Genomic DNA, 22,564 nt, shown 5'->3' on the forward strand with positions numbered 1-22,564 from the left:
TCTGAGAGTACATGGTTTTTTTGTGTTGTTAGCGGGGTTAAGGACTTTGGTTAGGGGGCAGGTGGTGTCATCAATGTTTATGGTGAGCTTGTTCCAGGAATTGAGTACAGATTCAGTGTCAGTGAGATCAATTTTGTCTAGGGTGTTAGTAAGGGAAGAGATTAGATTGTCTCTGCTGCATGGTTTCCTGAATTGGATGGTACTTTTGTTTGTGTGGTGAGGCAAGGGTTCTTTCTTTATAGATAGGATGGTTTTTATGAGTGAGTGGTCGGACCAAGGGACAGGGGTGCAGAGGGGTGTGTCAGTAGGTAGGATGTGAGGATTATGAATATTAAATCTAAGGAGTGACCTGCTCTGCGTGTGGGGGCAGTAATGATTTGCTTGAAACCCACGGCGTCGCAGGTGGGAGAGAGGGGGATGGAGTCAACGTCGAGGTTAAAGTCGCCGAGGATAATAGCTGGGGTATCGTTTTCTATGTTTCAGTGATAAATTCGATGAGGGGGGAGGAGTTATTTTCAAGGAGGGAAGGAGTGTAGATTAGGCATACTTGAAGTTGTGGTGATTTGAAGAGCCAATTTCAAGTTTGGGAGCAGAGATGATAGGCTGAGAAGTTAGTTTCAGCTGTTTCTTAGCTGCGAGTAGGAGGCCTCCTCTTTTTTTTTTAGACCTGGGAATAGAGAAGATAACATATATGTGCGTGGGGAGTTGGTGTATAAGGACTGTGTCGGTTTCTTTAAGCCAGGTTTCTGTTACGGCACAGATGTCGGGATTGTGGTCGCATAGAATGTCATTGAGTATAGGTGTTTTTTGATGATGGATTGCGAGTTGAAGAGGGAGGAGGGAGAAGGCTGTGAGTCCAAGAAATTGTGTCAGGGAGGATAACATGATGGGGGGAAGGGGACGTTATGAAGGGTTTCGTGAGTTTGGGGGTATGTTGTTTGAGGATGGGAATGGGGTGTGCCTGCATATTGACTGCAAGGATGGGGGATGGGGACCCAAAGGAGAAGGGTAAGGAGGAGAAAGGATATAGGAAGGGATGAGGTTGCGGAAGAGAGAGGGGAGTAGTGGGGGGTAGAGCGATTTCAAAGAGGCGTTAAGGTCGGCGATAAGGGACGCAGCAGGGGGGCAGGCTCCTTAGTCGCGCTCCTGTGGCGTGGGACGCTAAGAGCGCAGTGACTGCGGTCTGTTCTTGTGGCTGGCAGTGTGGGTGCTGCCGTCAGGGGTAGGCGGTTCGGTCGGCAGAGAGGAGATGGATCACAGGGTCGGGTGTTGTGTCGAATCCAGGTAGGTTGGCAGGAAGGTCCGGGGCCCTTTACCCTGACATGTGTGCGCCGGATGTGCAGGGTTCGGGGAGCAGCCGAGAGGAGAGGAAGGATGGCGCCTGCAGCTTGTTCTTAAGGCTATAGAGTAACTGACGTCGGAGGTAGGCAGTCCTTTCGGCAGCGAAGAGGCGGATCGCAGGGTCGATCACAGGTCGGGTGGCACAATGGTCCGGGGGCCCTTAACCCCGAGGGGTGTGCGCAGGATGTGCCGGGCTCGAGGAGCAGCTGAGGAGAGAGCTGAAGAGGGGTGACCTGGAGAGGGGGCCAATCCGGGGTGGCCTTTAGACGAACTGCCCCTCGAAGCTATTCAGATGATCTGGAAACTGGTGAGGGTTTGGAGGCTGAGAGGTGGCAGCACAAAGGGACATACTAAGGGGCAGGCCCCTTAGTTGCACTCCTTCGATGCACAGCACCTACGGGTCACTGGGACTGGATTAATGGTCCCTCGACGCTTCTCTGACGTCTGTGTGGTACCCGGTGGGAACTCTAAAATAAAAAGGAAGAGCAATGATGAAAATCCCGCTCTCCCACTAAAATGGGTCTCCCTTGTCTCCAGATCTCTAAAGTTGTATGAGAATAGATTGAAAGATCATGCATCTGCATGTTCCTCCCTTCCAAATTCTAATTTCAAGTGTGTATTTCCCTGCCCATTCGCGCTTTATCTCCATGCAAGGCTTAATCCACCTTAGTCTGTCAGTCAATGATTGCCCGTAATTAGGAAGCTGCAAAATACCACTCAAGATTGGGAAACACCCCCCCCTCCTCAATTTAGATTGATATAGCCACCTCCTTCATCACTCTTGGAGGTCTACACTTCCAAATGAAACTAAAACATCTTTTTCTGCTACAAGTGGTCAGACACTGGGATTGGGATAGTTTGAAAAAGTAGCAGAATCTAGGCAATGCGTTCATTTTCATGGAAGATATCTGGCCCAGCCGTGAGAGGTCCAATCGATCCCACTTATCTATATCACTAAACACATTCTTAACCAAATTATCATAATTCAAGTAAAATAACTGATCTCCTTCTGGACCAATACCCTTGGCAATCCTAAAAGGGAAGTGTGACCTCAAGCTTTGAATACATTCTGGAGCGGCAGATATATTCAAGATATCTGACTTATCTTTGTTCACCTTGAACCCGGAAACCAACCCAAAACCCCACATTTCTTCCACTAGCATCTCTAAGGACTCTTCCGGCAACTCCAAAGTGAACAAAATATTGTTCACAAATAGTCATAATTGCCTCCCCCAAGCTGTATTCCTCTGATTTTCCCCTCTGTATTTTCAGCAAAGGGCTCCAGTGATAGGGCAAAGAGCAAGCACGACAGCGTGTAGCCCTGATGTGTTCCTCTCCTAATTTTAAAAGTATCAGTATAACCCCCATTTATCCTAATACATGCTCGTGGATGCAAGTACTAATTCTGCATCCATGTGATAAATTTAGATCCCAGCTGAAACTTATCCAAGACCTGGAACAAGTAGGATCAGTTGCCAAGATCAAAGGCCTTTTCAGCGTCCATAGCCAAAAAACTCTGCAAACAGTGTCTGAGGCAAGTCTTCCCAGACCCTGACTGGTCCTCGAGGATTAAGGCCGGAGCATCCGAGCTCAGTCTGTTTGCTAGTACCTTGGGCAATATTTTCAAATCAATATTTGTAAAAGATATAGGGCATCTTGCACACATGTTCAAAGACTGTGGGTAATGGTTGCGAACTGGCTTGAGAGCATCCTGGACTTGACGGGACTTTTGGATGTCTGTTTTATGCTCCTGCACCTCCCACATCGAGTACTGAACAAACCACAGACTCAATTATGTCAAAAGGTCTTTATTGTAACTAGGCTGGCAATTGTTAGCCATTGGAAACAGACTGAAGTCCCATCATTACGGATTATACAACAAAAGGTACATCAATACTGCAGAATGGCGGCAGTCACAGTGGAACTTCATAATACCTTAGCCGCATTTCAGACAACATGGACGCCCTTCTTGAATTGGGAGAAGACTGTTGTCTCTTAGGAACTGTATTATTGCTTATGATTCTGATTGCCTAGCTTATTATGCCTTTATTCATATACTGTACCTCCTTTAGATGGTAAAGCTGATGGCTTTTCTAGGTATGTCGTTAGTGAGTTCATTGGTGGCAGGGGAGTGGGGGATATGGGGGCTCCCTGTTATATGAAAATGTTGAGAAGTTAAGCTTTAAATATGTGGACTGTTCTCTTTTCTGTTTCGTTTCCTTTCAACACAATAAAATTATAAATTAAAAAAAAAAAAGGTGTAGAGCAATATGACTCACATAGCTTGGATCCCGATCTGCCTTAGCTATGATTGTAATGTCCCCTATATTTGCATTAGTAGAGAGTGCTCCTTCCGCACAGAGACAATTAAACATCACAACCGTTGCACCCACCAGGACCATCTTAAATGTTTTGTAGAATTTGGCTATGAAGCCGTCTAATCTGGGAGACTTTCCCAACTTCATTTCTGTGATAACTTGCAATATTTCCTCTGCCCTGATATCATCATTAAGCAGGTCTCTACACTCCTCCCTTAGGACCGGTAAAGGAATATCCTTAAGAAACTCTTTCATCCCTGCCTTATCCATTTCACCCTTATTACAGTATAACTCCTCATAAAATTTAGCAAAACGCAGTCCAATGCTTTTGGTGTCAAATAAGAATTTCCCATCTCTATCTTTAATTTTTGTAATATGATTCTGAATAGCTCTCTCCTTTAACCTCCTAGCCAATAGTCATCCTGGTTTATTAAAAAAAACAAAACTTATTTTGCCAAATCTAATTGATGAGCTATTTTATCAAGCTCCAATGATCTTAATTCCTGTCTCGCCTCCTCCAGCCTGGAATCTGTTTGAGCATCCACATGACATGATTAAGGAGCCTGTAGACAAGTGACCCTGGAACCAAAGCCCCTGGGGTATAATTATAGAAAGTAGAAGTACTCATTAATCTATTAACTGTTTAGTGTTAGCTTTCAGGCCATGGCCCATTTCAGTACTTCCTCCCACCTGGCTGCACAGCTCCCATTCCTGCCCCCTTATTAGGGCAGGCTGGATCACTATTGATTTGCCTGGGGAGTGAGCATGCAGGCATGTCAACACATCTTGTTTGGGGGGAGGGGATTGATGCAGATGCTTTCAGACTTAATTTAAAAATGATTAAGTTTAAATTTCAGTACTTTTAAACTAAACTTTATACATTTACATCCATAATAGAAAGCAAAGTAGAGGGGGGTGCTCTCGCTGCGGGACAAAATGGCTGCATGAGCCAGCACTCCTGCCCTCCACGGACCAACTAATCTGCAAAAACCTCACTTCCCGGTCTCTGAATGCGCTATAAATACCCAGCGCAGCCGAACAAACTGCCCGACATGGCTCAGAAGAAGAAAGGGCCGGACTTTTGGCATTTCTCATATATGAAAAATGCATCTCAAGACAACGGGCCTGCAGACGAGCTTGAAGCCCCGGCATCGGGTGAACACGAGGCTGCAGAGGGGGGCGATTCGGGGGGAGCCGCAGCACATGTCAACGACTTCCCCACACGCGATGAATTTCGGTGCTGGTTTGGGGATATGAGAAGGGAAATGAAAGAACATAAACGAAATCTTAACCACAATGGATAGTTTAAAAGAAGAAATGGAAGAAATTGGAAGGTGGGTGGATGACTGTGATTTGCGCAGGCAGTAAAAATAGAACTGCTGAAAAAATCAGTCTCCTATAATACTTATGAAACTGCTGAAGTAGTAACAAAACTAGAAGACCTAGAAAACAGAAGCAGGCGCAGCAATTTGAGATTCCGGGGCATCCCTGAAATTGAGGATTATACAGATTGCACAGCAACTATTCAAAGGTTATGTGGTTTTATTCTGCAGCAGTCTAACCACTCCGCAGAGGTAGGGGACGCACCAGTGGTGGAATTAGAGCATGCTCACAGGTCTCTGGGTCCCAAAGTGTCTGGAAAGCCAAGAGACATTATCGTATGCTTTGCCAAATACTCTGTAAAGGAACAGATTTTTATGGCAGCCAGGAAACAGAAGACATAGGAGCGGGAATCCCATCACACAATGATCTTTGCGGATATTTTTTCCCTTATGCTGAAAAGAAGAACGGACTTTAAAGTTATCACTCAGGTACTGAGAAAGGAAGGAATTCGCTAACGCTGGCTTTTTCCATTCGGCATTGCAATGACCATACAAGGCGTAACCACAAAGGCTAAAACTAAAGAGGAAGCAGCATCCATTTTGAAGGAGTCAGGGCTTGTGGTAAAACTAGCAAAAACTGGGAAGCAAGCCCCCTGCACTGTTCCAGTGGATACCCCACGATGGCAGAGGGTCAGCAAAGGCGGCAAGAGACTTCGCAGGAATTCCAGAGAAAATATACAGGATCAGGACAAGGGGAAAGGATGAGAATCCCTACTCCAGGAAATAATCAGGGTCTCAGATACCGGAGTAGGAGAATGGGCTCCCAGTAGTGGATTAAGTTGGATATACTTTTCAATATAGTTGAGGTTTAATTCAAATTCGTTACAGTTGGTGTTAAACGATGGTTGGTCCGGAGGAGGGGGAGTGGGTCCCGTGGATGATTCCAACCTCATCTGCTCCCGCAGACATGCCTAGGGAACAGGGCTGCGGGGCTATAACGGTTTATGAGGGTATGGGGAGGGCGTGGGGAAGGGGAAGAAAGTTGTTTTTTCCCATTATACAGATATGCAGGATAACCAGGCTTATGTTAAATGTGTACAGTGGTACCACCGATGGGAGACTAATATGCCAAGGCTTAAAAATCAAAGGGAGAATATGATATATAGATTAGAGGTAGTGGCATGTGTCTTTGGCAGGAGGATGGCCTACCTCACATAACTTATGCATAATGGCTATAAAAATGTTATCCCTTAATGTTAAGGGATTAAACAGCCCTCAGAAACGCCAAATGTTTAAAAATGAGGCCCAAAATTCGAGAGCAGTCATCCTGTTTCTGCAGGAAATGCATGTGAAACGCAGGTATGAATGCCTGCTATATTGGCCAGTCTTTCCCCGTCAATACCATGTGGCAGCTTCTAAGATGGCTCGCTACTCTGGGGTAAAAGTCTACATAAAGACTTACAGTGTCAAGTTTTAAAAACGCTAGAAGACCCCAAGGGGGCGATATGTTTTACTGCAAGTGGAAATGGATTGGGAAAAATGCACCGTTAAATATTTATGCTCCCAACTCTGATCATCAGGTATTTTTCGAAAATATAGGTTACATGTTAGATAATATAGAATTGGGACATCTGATTATAGCAGAGGACTTTAATATTACTACACAGCCAAGACTAGATAACTCTTCCGGAGGAGGGGTGGGGGCCATACTTGGGCGCATCAGCCTTAAGAAACTCACTCAGGATAGGGACTTGCAGGATGTCTGGAGGCACCGGAACCCATCAACACGAGATTACACTTTTTTCTCCCATCCACACGCCTCCTATTATAGGATTGATTTCTTTTTAGTGGATAAACAAATATGCACTAGGGTTCTGGAGACAGATATAGGTCCCATAACATGGTCGGATCATGCCCCAATATGGATAAAAATACAATTACAAGATTTAAACTCAGGGATTAGATATTGGAAATTAAATGACACATTATTGGCGGATGAACCCGTCTGTCAATTGGTGCGAACGGCAATCGAGGAATATCAGCGGTTTAACGGGGATTCTACGGAATCCAAATTCATTTTCTGGGACTGCTTAAAAGCGGTGTTCAGGGGCAGATTTATCTCCCAAGCTTCCTATAATGAAAAGGAGAAAAAGAAAACACTTGAAGCACTGAAAACTAAAATTTCCCAATTGGAATGGCAACATAAAACATCCCTATCTCCTCATATTTATGACCAATTACAAAAAACTAGAAACTCTAAAAGCGATACAGGCCAAAGATATTGCTTTCCAGCTTCAGAGGGTCAAACAGGAACATTTCGAGTGGGGTAACAAGGCGGGTCAGTTATTGGCTCGCAGGCTGAAAAAACAAATAACCCAACAGCAGATCACAAGAATTAAGGCAGCAGATGGATCCTTATTGACTTTACCAGCAGAAATTCAACAGAGATTTCAGCAGTTTTACGGGAACCTATACGCAGCTGACCCAAATATTCAAGGAGTAGGAATCGCATCTTACTTAGACCAAATCAAGCTCCCTCAGCTAGCAGAAGAGGAAAAGGAATTTTTTGAAACAGTGATTTCCCCCCCCCCCCCCCCCCCCCAGAAATTAAACAAGTGATAAAGGAGCTTAAGATCAACAAAACCCCGGGATTGGACGGATACACGGACTCTTCTACAAGAAGTTTAGAGATCAGTTAGTCCCTCATTTAATGGAAGTATATAATGCTCTCCAAGAGGGAGACTCATTTTCATTAGAGGCCAACATTGCAGGGATTACAATTTTAGCAAAACCGGGAAGGGGTCCCTTAGAATGTGGGTCTTAAAGGCCCAAATCATTAATAAATATTGATCTAAAAATTCTTGCTAAAATACTGGCAAACTGCCTCAATAGGGTTATGGCAAAATTGACTCACCCAGACCAGGAGGGTTTTATTACTGGGAGGAAAGCGGCTGATAATGTTCGCAAAATTATAGATCTTTTATGGTGGGTTAAACAGCATGATATCCCAGGGTTCTATTTGCGATTGATGCCGAAAAAGCATTTAACATGGTCCATAGGCCTTTTTTGTTTAAAACTCTAGAAAAAATGAATTTTGGACTGAAATTTTGTACTTGGCTGCTTAAATTAAATGAGAAGCCGCAGGCGAGAGTTAAGGTGAATGGGGAACCAGACAGGGATGTCCTTTGTCTCCTTTGCTGTTCGCACTGTTTTTAGAACCACTTACCATGAGAATTAGAGGGGAAGTATCCATCACAGGGATCAAAGTCGGTGGGACTGATTATAAGATGTCCCTGTTCGCAGATGATGTGCTACTTATTTTATCAGAACCCCAACAATCCCTGGCTGGAGTAGTGGCTATGTTAAAAGAATTTAGCTCGGTGGCGGGCTTCCACCTCAATCTCGATAAATCTGAAGTGCTTAACATATCAATACCAAAGGAACAGACCACTCATTTGAAACAGCAATTCCCTTTTAAATGGGCTAGGAAACAGATTAAATATCTGGGCAGTAAGATTAGCAATCAACTGGAAGAACTATTCAAACTGAACTATACCCCACTATTAGCTAAGATTTTTCAGGATTTGGATAACTGGATGAACCACTCCATAGCTTGGACTGAGAGAATAGCGACGCTGAAAATGAATGTTTTACCTAAGTTCAATTACCTCTTTCAATCCTTACCGATTCACATCCCAACAGCGATGCTGAAATGTTGGCAGAAACGCCTACTTGCGTTTATCTGGAAATGGAGACACCCCCCCCCCCCTAGAGTGGCCCAAAATATGCTTTATTGGCATAAATTAAGAGGGGGTATGGGGGTTCCCAGGCTACAGGGATATTATGCGGCGGCGCAGCTCAGTGGTATCTTGCATGGCATAAATAAGGGGAACCTCCAAGCTGGGTCACCATTGAGCAGATGGCGTTGGGAGCAATGCCGATTCAGGCACTGATCTGGCAACAACGGGCGACATGGAGACCCGTAGGAATAATACCTACATCATTACAAACTATGCTTTGCACGTCGTCACAGTGGAAACCCTTAATGATAGATTTGAGGAACTATTTTCACAATACATTTTTGTTTCACAATATGAAATTCCCTTCTGGGTGTGATTCCTCACTCTTTCATGAATGGAAGTCCAAGGACATTATTACTTTGGGTCAGATTTGGGGTCATGAGGGGGTGGTGCCCTTCGATACCCTGAGAGAATCTTTTCAACTGCGACCTTCCAATTTATACCCCTATCACCAGATCTGTCATTTCATGCAGAAAGAGGCTATAGACATGGAGCTGAGACAGGGTAAACTGCAGTTTGAGGGTTGGTGTGAATTGGTGGATCGGGTCCGAGGAGGTCTTTCTAAGATCTACAGCTTTATACAGAACACTTTTCCCTGTCGGCCACAATATATGCAGGCCTGGGAGAGAGACCTCAATAAATCTATATCCAGTGATGAGTGGGATCAGATCTTTTTAAATACTAAACAGTGTTCTATCTCCACTTCCCTTATGGAAAACGGATTTAAAGTACTTTTCTGGTGGCATCTCACCCCTTGTAGACTTTACTGCGCTAAAATCAGTACAGACAACTTATGTTGGAAAGGATGTGGTCAATCGGGCACTTACATTCACATGTGGTGGAATTGCCCCAAAGTGGGCAGATTATGGAAGGAAGTGTCAAATATGTTACAATATATTTTGGGTCGCTCCATATTCTTGTCCCTGGACCAAGCGCTATTGAATGTGGCACTCGGGGAGTCTCGGTGGGAAAATGTATTAACCACTCAAATATGTTTGGGTACTAGATGTATTTTGGCAGCCACATGGAAACAGACCATGGTGCCTTCACTGGATATTCTGCTTAATAAATTGGACCATATGTGTATATTGTATCAAATGACGGCGCAGAAACATCATAACACACCTCGTTTCCACCAGTTGTGGTCTCCTTATCTACAGTTGCGAGAATGTGAATTCTCCAGGATGAATGGGGGTCAAAGTCAATGACTTTCTTCAGTGAGAGGAAATAAAGACACATGGATATTATGAGGGTTTAATATATGAAGCCTTTATTCTCTTGTTTGCATATTACCATGTTAACATACTTTACATTACTGTAATGTCATATACCTGCATCTTGCTTGAATAATGTTTATAAAATTTCAATAAGCATCAATAAAATTTAAATTAAAAAAAAAGGCAAATTAGCAGTTGAATAGTACTAATTAATGAAACCCGTCAAGAAACTGCTGCTGCTGCTTCCATGATTTCAGCACTTTATGTAGAAATATTCCCTCATGACTCTTTCCACCTTCCATCAGGATACTTTGTTCTAGAATTTCATTTTCATATAAAGATTTTGACATTTTGTGCATTACTTATAAAGTTTCAGATATATGAATGTCTGCGTTATATCCCTTATGTGTCAGTCTCCTGTACTGTCTTTTTCTATATCTTGGTAGTGTGGCCTTCAGAACCAGACACATTCTAGTATTATACTGGCTCTCCTTAAGATTCAGATAACATCACCCTCAAAGCCTCATCTATTCCTTCCCCCTGCCTTACCCCTTGTTTCTATGTCCCAACTGTGTATGACTGCATTTTTGCATGAAATATTGTTAACTGAACCAAGAAATAAGCAAGCTGATCTTGCAGTACTGCTGCTGTGTTGGAAAAATGTTGTCCTTCCAGTTGCAGCCCTGAGGCATTTTATTCTTCGTATAAAGTGGCTTGAAAATTGTACCGTGTAGCTGCTGAGCGAATGCATGCTGTTAGTCACTTAGAAACACTACTAATTCACAGATAAATTCAAGAGCTATATATATTATCTGTGAATGAATAGTGATTCTTAGTGACTGACATTTTGTTTTATCACTAAGTTTCAGGTTATCTCCATTTTTTGTCACATGCATGCTGTGCCATTGGTTCATCCCTCATTCTTAGATGAGCCAGCATCATCCTTTTCACTCCTGGCTTAAATGGATGGTCTAGTAACTAATGTAGAACAAACTAGCCAAGTTACTGTATTTTTTTCGTCAGTAAGCAGGCTGAATTAGCCTTGATCTGTACCTGTCATCCGGCGGCACTGAACGAACTTGTCTATCCAAGCTAGCAGGTTTGTTTGTTTGTTTTTTGTTTTTTTTTTACTGTATTGAGCATGTATGGGATTTCTTGCACGGGTGTTGCGATGGTGCTTCCTCAGTCTTTTTTTTTTTTTTGTCCAAGCTGAAGCACAGTCTCTCTCTTTCCTCAATTTTTTTCTATCTCAGTTTTTTCAAATTATTCTCTCGAAGCTGCCTCTGCAGCCAAATCAACAGTATTTTTCTGTGCTACCATAAAATAAGAGAAAACATATCTCCGAAGGAGCTAGAGAACCTTTTGAAATGTCTGCAAAGAAAAAGATATTCAAGGCATGCAAATGGGGCCAACTCATGTCGGTCAGAGATACACCTGACCAGTGTTAGCAACACCTGGGCCCAAACCATGACCAACTAAATTGCTCAGCGTATGGCAGAATATCTCCAGGGGCTCAGAGGTCCAGGCAATCAAAATAGATGAACTCTGTCAGGCCCAGGATGATTATGCTCTGATGCCTTCCCGTAGTGCTTCATTGGCCTCCCCAGAAAGTGAAATAGGTGAAGGGCCCCTTTGAAAATACTGCCTTCGCTTCAACCCAAGCTGGGGACCTAGCCTGTGTCCGCCCAAAAACAAAAACAGTCAGAAGAACTGCATGATGAGTTGAAGAGGGCAAAACACATGTTGGTGTCAAAAGAACCAGCGGAAGCTCACCTGACACACTCAAAGCAATCCCCAAAGCTAAGTACATCGATGCACTTCAAAGACAGCAAGCTAAAAAACAGTGACTTGGTTGTACGACATCCAATGCTTCAAACCGATCAAAGCAAAGTGCTTCGAAATGCCCAAAGCACATTGCATCGGAGCTTCTGACACATAGTATATCAGTCTGCCTGAAGCAAAGAGCATTGAAGCACTCTAGGCAGGGAACATCAGAATGCATGAAGCATGGAGTTCTGGAACGCCCAAAGCACAGCACATCGAAGCACACAAGGCATGAAGCAACAGAGCATCCCAGCCATGAGGCGTCCGAACAGTCAAACCAGAGTGTATCAGAGCCTATCAAAATTGGTACATCAAAGCAACCAAAATGTGTTCATACTTCTCCCTTGCCTCATTGACACACTCCTCAAGGCATCAGTCTGAAGAAATAAAGATGCTCTCGCCTTTGTCCTTGCATGATCCTCAGGCTAAGAGAGCAGGAGCAAGCAACTTTTACACAGGCAGAGCGAAATATTCTAAGAGCATCACTCCCTGTACCGTTTATCAGGAATGTCTTTGCACTAGACACCTTAAGATATTCACCGCCTATCCAAACGATGCCAGTCTCGCACCTTATTGTACAAGAGCAATGCCTGGAGGGTCTGAAGCCAATTTGCTCCATCATACCCCTAGCATTCAATAGACCTCCAGCAGTTTAGATAGAACCCATACTAATACTAGAGGAAGATATACCATCACCATCATGGACAAAATGGATACAGTCATTACTGGAACAATTCACTAATATAGTGAAAACATTCTTTGCATCTTCCATCCTACATATACTCCATATATACTGCAAGCTACTCTGACAATCCCCTCCCAAGGTAATGCCAGGGCATCGCCACTTTGACCCCTTTGGCTTCTTTCCAAGATACTAACTCTCCTGTAGGCGGAGATGGACATGTATATCCGACCTAGTCTCCTTGGCCAGCCTATTCACCTTCCACAACTTTATTCTATATTCATCCTCACTTTCATCATTTATGGGTTCATCACCAGGGAAGTCCCCAAGAAGTCTGGAAATTCTTTAGCAACCAGCTCCACTACCTCCATATCTTACCTCTCCAAATTTATGGAAAAGATGGAAAGATCTCTTAATATCCAAATGTGTAAGGATTCAGATCTGTGAGAGGATGTCATGAACATCCTCCATGTTTTGGAAATTCTTTCAGAACCAGTGGCACTTCCCACCCATGCACTTCTGGATAATCTTAGATGAAAATGTGGAAAACTCCAAGTTCCATTGTAACAGCCACAAGGAAACAATCTCAAGGTTTTCATGCAAAAATCTCCAGGATACAGACTAGTCCAATTGCCTAATCAGTCGGTGGTTGTCGACCTGGACCTTAAAAAGGCTACTCAAATTATCCACCTGGGAAAGAGCCTCATCTTCTAGACACTTGTGGCAAAATGTTTTGTAGGGGATTAGGCTGGCATTATAGATTGCTCACTGTGAAGTTTACATGGTGTAGTATGTCCATAACTGCATATGAGAGCTTAAGCCCTTCATTAGATCAGAGACTGATGAAATTTTCTCCCCACAGCCACTAATGGACTTAGAAAGCAGTCCAACACTATCTACGGGTGGTATACAAGTCATTTGATATGCTAGCCAGAACTTCAGCCTCATCCATCAGCGCATAATGAAATGTCATGGCTACAAGCAAACTCCATAACAGACTGTTAAGAGAAATTCGCTGACCTACCTTGTCTCAGAGGCAATCTATTTGGTGAGAAACTCTGCAAGACACTGTCACAAACAAAAGAACAGAATTTAGCAGTGCAGTCACTTTTCCACCACATCAGACCAATCATCTCATCAAAGGCATATGTACTATCTGTTCAAAGGCCTTATTATTAGAGGTAGCTTTATCAGTCAATGCATCAATATTGACTCCCCCCTCTACAGCTACAGAGACAACAAACTCAGCAACTTTCATCTCACTGTCATCCAAGAGAGTGACATTGGGCTAAAACCACACAACAGACACAACCAAAGCCATCCCAAAATACAACTGATTCCGGAGAATCTCAAACCAGTGGGAGATAGGATATGGGCTTACTTGAAAGCATGGAGGTCAATCTTCAAGGACTAGTGGGGCCTATCTATATTCTGGCAGATACACCAACTGAATTTCTCCAAGAACCCAAACCTCTTACTACAGCTCAGGGACAGTCTATCCCTCTCAACTATCCTAACTTCAGAGAGAAGTACAAAACCTCTGGCAACAAGCAATCAAGATGGTTCCCCAGTCGACTCAACAATTAGGGTTCTACTCCTGATACATCTCCTACTTTTTTGGAATGAGGAAGTATATCTTATTCTCAGTCTCAGGATAATGAATACCTATCTTCAAAGAGAGAAATTCAAAGAACCCCCTCAGCACCTTTCTCCCATATATTCAGCAAGGAAAATGGATGTGTTCTTGGATCTCCAGGATGCCTATGCCCATATTTCCATTCATTTGTCATGTTGGTGCTTCCTGTGGTTTCAAGTAGACAAGAATCACTACAAGTACCATCTATATTCCAGTTAGTGAATACTCTGGGGGCAGCAGAGAGTCCAAAATGCCTTGCAGTGGTAGCAGCTCATCTCCCATCATCAGAGATTCCAAGTTTTCCCATATCTAGATAATTGACTGATAACAGAAGGCTTGCACCAGGATCTGCACCGGTCCCTCCAAAGAACAATTAAGTTTCTCCAGAGTTTCGGCTTACTCATCAACTTTGAAAAGTGCCACCTGACCCTGTCTTGCACCCTTCAGTACAATGGCCCACACAGAGATACTTCCCAAAACAGAGCATGACAGACAGCTCACAATTTTTACATCTACATCAATTATTAACCAACCAATCCAGTATAGCCAGGAAAGTTTTGGTAGTCCTGGGCCATATGGCAGCAGCCATATACATAGTCCCACTCATGCAGTTACATATGTGCTGCCTATAGTGGGGACCTAGAGCACAATGGAATCAGTTGCTACAACCGATAAACTCTCTCTCGTAAACATAACCAAAGAGATGAGGGGGGAAATGTGCTGGTGGCCACTTCCATGAATATTGACAGAAGGCACACCCTTCCAGTCTCTGCCTTATCAAGTAACTAGCAACAGATGCATCCACGAACGATTGTGGCGCCCACACTCGGGCTCATCAAACCTAAGGGACCTGGTCACCTCAAGAACAAAAGCTTTACATCAATCTACTCTATGGGTGATCAAGAACGCTCTGACAGCATTTGCACATCTCAAGGGGAAATGTATCCTGAAATAGACTGACACAGAACATACTGACCTGGTTGTCAACAAACAAGGGGGTATGGGTTCATGGCTCTTGTATCAAGAGCCCCTTCAAATTTGACAGTGGGCAACTGACCATCAAGCACCTCTCCAGATAACATACCTACCTGGACTAGCTGACACTGTGGTAGACTGCCTCAGCAGAATATTTTGCCCACACGAATAGTCTTGACAGTCCACTGCGAACAGACTCTTCAGGTTATGGGTCATCAAAGGTAGACCTACTCACTACAGAAGACAATAGTAAACTCTATCTAGTCTGCTGAATCCTACCAATCCCTTTGAGAGTCATTCAAGAAGCATTTGTACTTGACTGTGCAACAGTCCTCATGTACGCTTTTTCACTGTTGCCTCTTATGACAAGGATGGTACAGAAATTTATCCAAGATTGTGCACAAATGATTCTCATGGCTGAGAGACCAATATGGTATGCATATCTAGTACAGCCCTCATTGTGTCCCCAGATTTTATTGGGAACAGGACTTTCCTTGCTTACTCAAAAATAATTGTCTACTTTATACAGACCTGGCATCCCTCCACCTGATTATATGGATGTTGAACCCCAGTATTCGTGGACCTCACACTTCCTCCAAGAAGTGGGAAATATCCTCTTGTTGGCAAGAAACCTCGACAAGGCAAAATTACACATTCAAATGGAAGTTTTATGCTAACTGGTACTCACGGAACACTTTGGATACCTACATCTGTGAACCTCTGCTGCTACTAACTTATCTTCACCATCTCTCAGTCTCTGGTTTGGTCACATCATCTGTAGAAGTTCCCTTGCATGCCATAGCAGTGTAGCATGATAGAGTGGACAGTTTTCCAGTATCAACCCACCCACCGATCTCACAATTCATAAAAGGACTATTTAAAGACTAAACCACCACCAGCAAGCCATAGGACATCAATGTAGTCCTAACACAGTTGATGAAAGCTCCTTTCGAACCTTTGGATTCAGCTACTCTGAAGTTCCTAACATGGAAGACTCTGTTTTAGTAGCTATCACATCAGCATGAGGATCAGTGAATTGCAGGCCATGGTCCATTATTCTCCTTACCTTGAGTTTTTTCATAAGGAAGTAACTCATACTCATACCAAATTCCTGCCAAAAGTGGTTTCAGCATGCTATATCAATCAATATATCATCCTTCTGTTATTTTACCCTTGTCCCCATGCTTATAAGGGGGCAAAAACACTGCACATGCTGGATTGTAAACTGGCAATCATATATAATAAGCAAAGAACATAACTCTATCGTCAGACATCATATCTCTTTGCATCTTATGATTCCAATCAAATGGGAATTGCAGTGGGCAAAAGAGCAATGTCTAACTGGATAATGGACTGTATTCACCATCGTTATGGGGCGGCTGGATTGAATCTTGAAAACCCAGTGAAAGCTCACCAGCTTCAGGCTATAGTGTCTTCCATTGGTCACCGCTGATAACTTTTCCTGGAAGATATATGCAGAGCTGCCACTTGGTCTTCGGTACATACCTTCACAACTCACTACTGCCTGGACAGTTAAGCCACATCCAACAGTATGGTGGGGAAAGGTGGTACTAACTTTGATTCTTCTGCATTAGTCTCCTTTCAATGGGGGTATAAATAAGTTTAGGGGTACAGGGACCTGTCTGCTCCAAGACACTTCCATTTCCCCTCCCACTTCACTTCAAGATCTTAAGTTCAGGAAAAGACGTGTTCTCCTCAGAATTAGTCTTTTATTTATTAGATTTGGCAGGATTTAGCATTTAGAAGATAACAACAATTCCTGTCTCTTACATCCTGGCCAGTATGCACCAGTTTATCCTAAAGAAAGTTTTGTACCATGGGTGATTTCAAACATGCCATAAACCTTAGCCTTCCTAATATATTAATGCTTATGGCTAACTTACTTATCGCTGGTCCCAACTTCAGTTGATTTTCCTGTTTACCTCCAAAGCAGGCTCTGGCTGGAGGTCTAGAGAATGTGGGCAGGGGAAAAGGCTTGCTTCCTAGTCTGGTACTGGCAGAGCTGTCTGGGGCTTGCTTCTGGGTCTGGTACTGGCAGAGCTGCCGGGCTGCTCTCTGCTCTTCACCACCTCAGACTGCACTCCAGCGTCCAACCCTAAACAGGGTGTCTCCTCTCTCTGGTCTCCTAGCCCCACCTAGTCTTCTCCCTCCTCAATAGCAGGGGGTGCTGGGGCTGCTTCAGGTTTGCTGTCCTCTCCTTATCCTATATTTTCCAGCTGATAAATATGCATAAGCTCATACAATATCATGTAGTGGGTGGAGGGTCTGCGGCATTGCAGGTCTTTTCACCCCTCCCCTTTTCTTTGGGATGGGGGGGGACCTACCACATATGCCAAGCCTTATGCCAGTGTCAGCATTTTTTCCATTTCAGAATGCTCCCCCTTCATCTAAGGATGGGGGGTCCCTCTGACCTTCCCTTGGCCGGTGCGTGACTTCTGCTTATGAGCTTAAGTTGCTGCATTGTCCCTCTGCCTTTGTTTTATTTACACAGGAGCTTACATATAGGCGGATCTTGATAAATATCCTTCAGTTCTGGTTTAAAGTTCTCATCTGGGTAAAGTTTCTTTTCTGTAGCTGTGACAGTGTTTTTTAGGCCTGTCAGCATATTTGTCTGCATCCCTCTTTCGCTATTATGATTCATATTTGGTGCTTTCAGTGGTTAAACATGGGATATCTCCCTATAGGGGAGGGGTGTCCAGGTTGCATAATACAAATATGCTCCATTGCAACCTTAAGCTTGGGATTCCTCACACAGCATAGCTAATTTAGCCGGCTTATTGATGGACGAAAGCAAGGTTGCTTACCATAAGCATTTTTTTCCCCCATAGATAGGATTTATTTTATTTATTTAAGGGTTTTTATATACCGCGGCATGTTGGGAAACATCACCTCGGTTTACAGAGAACATTAAATTAGCAACAAGCTTTACAATCCACATCAGTTTACAATGAACATTAAATTAGCAACAATCTATACGATCTAGCAATTATAGAATGCTACATATCGGATAAAAATTAAAACTATAAACTAACTAACATTATAATACACATATTTACAATATTGGAATAAGGAACGGGTGATGGAGATTGCTTGAGAGTCAGGCATTGATATACAGGTTAGAAGATCATATTATTCTTTAGTTATGATCTACTCACCCACCTTCCTGAAGAGCAGACTCTGCTTAGATTAGCTATGTTACAGACTGAGGAGGCACTGAGGCAATGCCTGTGTGGGATATTCTATACGCTTAGAGTCAAAAACTCTACTAGCTTGGAGAGAGGAGTCCATTCAGTGCTGCCAGATGACATCATCTACATGACTACTTCACCCTGCTATCTACAGAAAATAACATTTACAGTAAGCAAACGTGCTTTTTGTAACTAGCATCTAGACAGAACAAGCCCTTAGGTGGCTGAATGGTAAGGGTACCACAGTAAGGGCTATGGTTTTTAGAGAGAGCTGAATCTGGCCTTAGCCAACAGATGGTACCACCTGCTAGCTGGAGTAAGAGGAAAACAGGCCATCAGGTGCCTTAGAAGTGCCATGTACCACCATGAGGAGAACTTAGATTACATTTCTGGGCCAGAGCTCTGTTCTGTTGGGCTGATGCAGGGGATTTTGTTGAGGCAGCATTTACATTCCTTGGAGAGGATGGAATCAACTATCTCTCAACAGTGATGCTGGTCAGACTTAGGACCTACAGTAGACTTTATAGGGAGCTGAAGCTTGTTGCCCTTAAGCAACGATAGTCTGGGTCATAGTTGGATATGAAGGCTTGTAGTGCTGCAGTCTAATAAAATCCAGCTCTGATAAGTTGGAGACTGAAAAAATAGGAGAAAACTAGCAGGCTACAATAAAAAAGGAAATATACCAAGTCTTGTAAGCAGAAATCCTGCTGCTAAGAGTAATAAAGATGTCCTATAGTCAGGGCCCTCGTTCTATTGCATGGCTGCTGTCAGGGCTGCAAAATTTGGCTCTTACCACAGCACTAGCTGGTCTTTATTTATTTATTTATTTATTTAAAAGTTTTTCTATGCCAATATTAGTGGGGACATCATATCTGTTTACAGTGCAACTGCAGAATGGAAATTACAATTATGGTCTTGGCCATAAACCAAAGAAATATGTATTTCTCCTCTTCCAGACCTCACTCTCACCCCTGGAAAAGAAAAGGAATTGGTGGCAGTGGAATGGTGCATTGCTTCTGCCCCTCTCCCTTCTTATCCAGAAATAGGACGATGGCAGCCTTGCTTGCAGAGCTTTGGACCACATCCTCTTTCTCTCTTGCCAAATCAGAGTCACAATTTGGATCACAGTCCTCCTCTTTTTTCCAGATTGGGGATGTTGGGAGCAGAGGAGTGAATAATGGAGAATGAGAGGATGGTGGAAAGGAAATAAACCAGAGAAGGCGAGGGGATCAGGGGATGGACTGAATGAGATGGGGGATAGGAGAGTGCCAGGAGAAAGTAAATGGACAGTGAGTTAGGGGTTCTTGAGGCTGGATGAAATAGTGACTGAGAGGGGTGAGTGAGAAATCACAGGGGGTGTGGGAGAAGAAAGTGACTGAGGAATTATGGGATAGAAGAGTGACAGTGAAAGTAAGGGAGGAAATGGGGAAAAGAATGAGGAAATTGGAGTGTGAATGGGGGAAATACCATGTGTGCAAGTGGAGGGAGGAAATTGGAAGGGGAGTAGGATGTGAGTGAGGATTAGAGATGGCATTGGAGTGTGGGGATCAAAGGGACTTTGGGGGGATGGGGGTGTGATTGTGGAGATTGTAACCCCACCAATTTTCCTCCTCCTCCTCTACCTCTTCCTAGTCTTTTCTCTTACCTCTGTTCTTCATCCAATCTTCCTTCCCTCCTCCTTGTCCTCCCAATATTACCTCCCTCTTCTTCTTCCTCCCATTCCCAAGTTCCTTATTCCCCATCTCTTTTCTTCCTGCTCTCCTTTCATATTCTTTCCTTTTCTACCTGTCCTGCCAAAGATTCCTTCTTCATTTCCCTCTTCTGAGTTCCCGTTTCCCTCTTCCAAGATATCATCTCTTCCTGTTCCCAGATCCCTTTTTCTCCTTCCTCCCCAGCTTCAGTCACCAAGATCCCTTTCTTCTAAAGAACCAAATAAATTAACTGGACACATAGTCATTGTCACAAAATAGCATTACATTTTTTTTACTTTATAAAAATACGGAGGTAGATCTTCAAAAGATATGCGAGCGTGTACTTTTGTTTGCGCAGCAGGCGCGAACAAAAGTACGCTGGATTTTATAAGATACGCCGTATCTTATAAAATCCGGGGTCGGCGCGCGCAAGGGGGTGCACATTTGTGCAACCTGCGCGCGCCGAGCCCAGCGCACGCTGCCTGTTCCCTCCCCCCACCTTCCCCTCCCTTCCCCTGCTGAAAGCAGGCGTAACTTTGCGTGCGTCGCCAGCAGCCCCGCTCCGTCCTCCAGTCCCGGGGGCTGGTCCGGAGGCCCCGGGCCGGCGTCATGCCCCTGGGCCCGCCCCCGAAACGCTGCGTCGTTTCGGGAACACCCCCGGACACGCCCCCTCCCGCCCCTTTTGGAAAGCCTCGGGACTTACGCGCGCCGGCGGCCTATGCAAAATACGCGCGCCGGCGCGCAAGGGCCCTGCGCACGTAAATCCGGAAGGATTTACGCACGCGGCCCTTTTAAAATCCGCCCCACAGTGCATAATTTTGCATATATGTGCAATTTAAATAAATCTGTCATAGAATTTGGAAAAGTTTGCCATAGCAGTTGCCATCTCTTGCTGCAGAATCTTGAAAAATCTGTTGCAGGAAACCAGGAGCTCTGCGTATAGCTCAGACTTGTCATCAGCATCATGTGGCTATTCACTATACCTAGAGTTCATGTACTCTGATCTGCCATGTCTGAATTTGACTAATCTACTATTGGATTTCGTGAGTCAGTGTTCCACCAAACCACTGAATGTAAAACTCTTCCCCTATTCCCACTCTTGTAATAGCATGTTGAGTCCTGGGGAGGCAACTGTAACATTGCTCTGTCTCCTGTACACAGAGGCAGCTGCCCGTGCTGCACGGCAGGCTGAATCCGAGGAAATGCCCATGGTCGACCTAGAGCATCTGGAGAAAGTCCTGCCACAACTAGTGAGTATAAGCCACTGTAGCCCGCAGCCAAGATTTCGCTGCAGAGAGAGTTTTGTGTTTCTTCAGTGCCAACATCCTTTTCTGATTACTGACTTCTGCACAAGTGGGGAGGGTACATTTTGCATAATTTTGGGCCATTTGATACAATGGGATCACTAATTCTGCCTTTTCCTCCCTATTTACAGTTGCTAGATTTTTAGCAGACGTGTGACTTTGCTGTGTGCACAGAATGAAGGATCATGGATGCAGTTGCCAGTGCTTTCATGACTGTCTTCCCACATTCTGCACCTCTTTGCATGGGGTACTAATCTATACCACGCTGCTCCGTATGCGGACAAAGTAACAATACCTTTCCTGAAGAAGAATTTGGATCAGAGCTCCTTGGCCTTCCTAATCTTCAAACTTGCTGTGGGAAATGTATTCCAGTTAAAGCTTACTCACTCTGCATTTTCTCAACACCTTAAGTGCTTTCACTTGCTGTGGGAAATGTATTCCAGTTAAAGCTTACTCACTCTGCATTTTCTCAACACCTTAAGTGCTTTCACGTTTCTAAAGCTTGGTTGGGAAGCAGGAACATAGTACTTATTGGTCAAAAAGAGCTTAAGTCTACAATACCAGCTAAATAGAGGCTAGTCTCATATCCTTATACACTCTTCATGAGCTTCTACTTATCAAGACACAGGAACGAGGACTGTACTTTTTCCATCCATTAGTTTGCACACGGCAAATGGTGCTTCAGGCCAATTCCATCACTCTAAACATTCCCCTCCCCTATTTCTTCCCTCTCCTCTACCATAAGACATACATCAAAGCTGCTTGTCTGTTAACCCTCTGCCTTGAGCAAGCAATTAATCATCTAAATTGGCAGCATCAAGGATGATGAATCTTTTAAAAGTGAAGAGCAAAATATTAAAATAATGGTGGGGACCAAGGTCACCAATACATGGGATGCTAGCAACATGACACTTGCTTCAGCGTAAGTCCTACCATGTCTGCCTAGTGGGCACACTGTTTTACATAATACCAAAATTTGCTTATGTAGACTTGGTTTGAACCTCCCTGTTTCTCATTAGCAGTTGTGAGACTTTTGCTGAAGGAATTGTGCAGCCAAAGCCAGCCCATGTATCAGTTTGGCTGTAATTGGAAATAATCTGTGTCGTGATGTGATCAGAAGCAGTGCTCCAGCTTATAATCTTTCTTTACCAGATGAAATACATGTCATCTGTTTCAGGATGGATATAATGCAGGTATTAATTATCTTAATTAATGGAGTTTGTTCTTTCTGTATCTGATCACTGC

The 22,564-nt window shown here is 43.8% G+C and overlaps 1 long non-coding RNA gene across 1 annotated transcript in view; it reads left to right on the forward strand.

Annotated features, from left to right (window-relative positions):
• LOC115090226 overlaps nt 1–21,255 on the forward strand; it is a 101,366-nt gene extending 80,111 nt beyond the window's left edge. Inside the window, exon 3 of the long non-coding RNA XR_003856348.1 lies at nt 21,177–21,255. This is a non-coding gene — a long non-coding RNA (uncharacterized LOC115090226). The remainder of the gene's footprint in view (nt 1–21,176) is intronic.
• The last annotated feature ends 1,309 nt before the right edge of the window (nt 21,256–22,564 follow it).

Source organism: Rhinatrema bivittatum, chromosome 4 (genome assembly GCF_901001135.1).
Source record: "Rhinatrema bivittatum chromosome 4, aRhiBiv1.1, whole genome shotgun sequence".
Classification (NCBI taxonomy): domain Eukaryota; kingdom Metazoa; phylum Chordata; class Amphibia; order Gymnophiona; family Rhinatrematidae; genus Rhinatrema; species Rhinatrema bivittatum.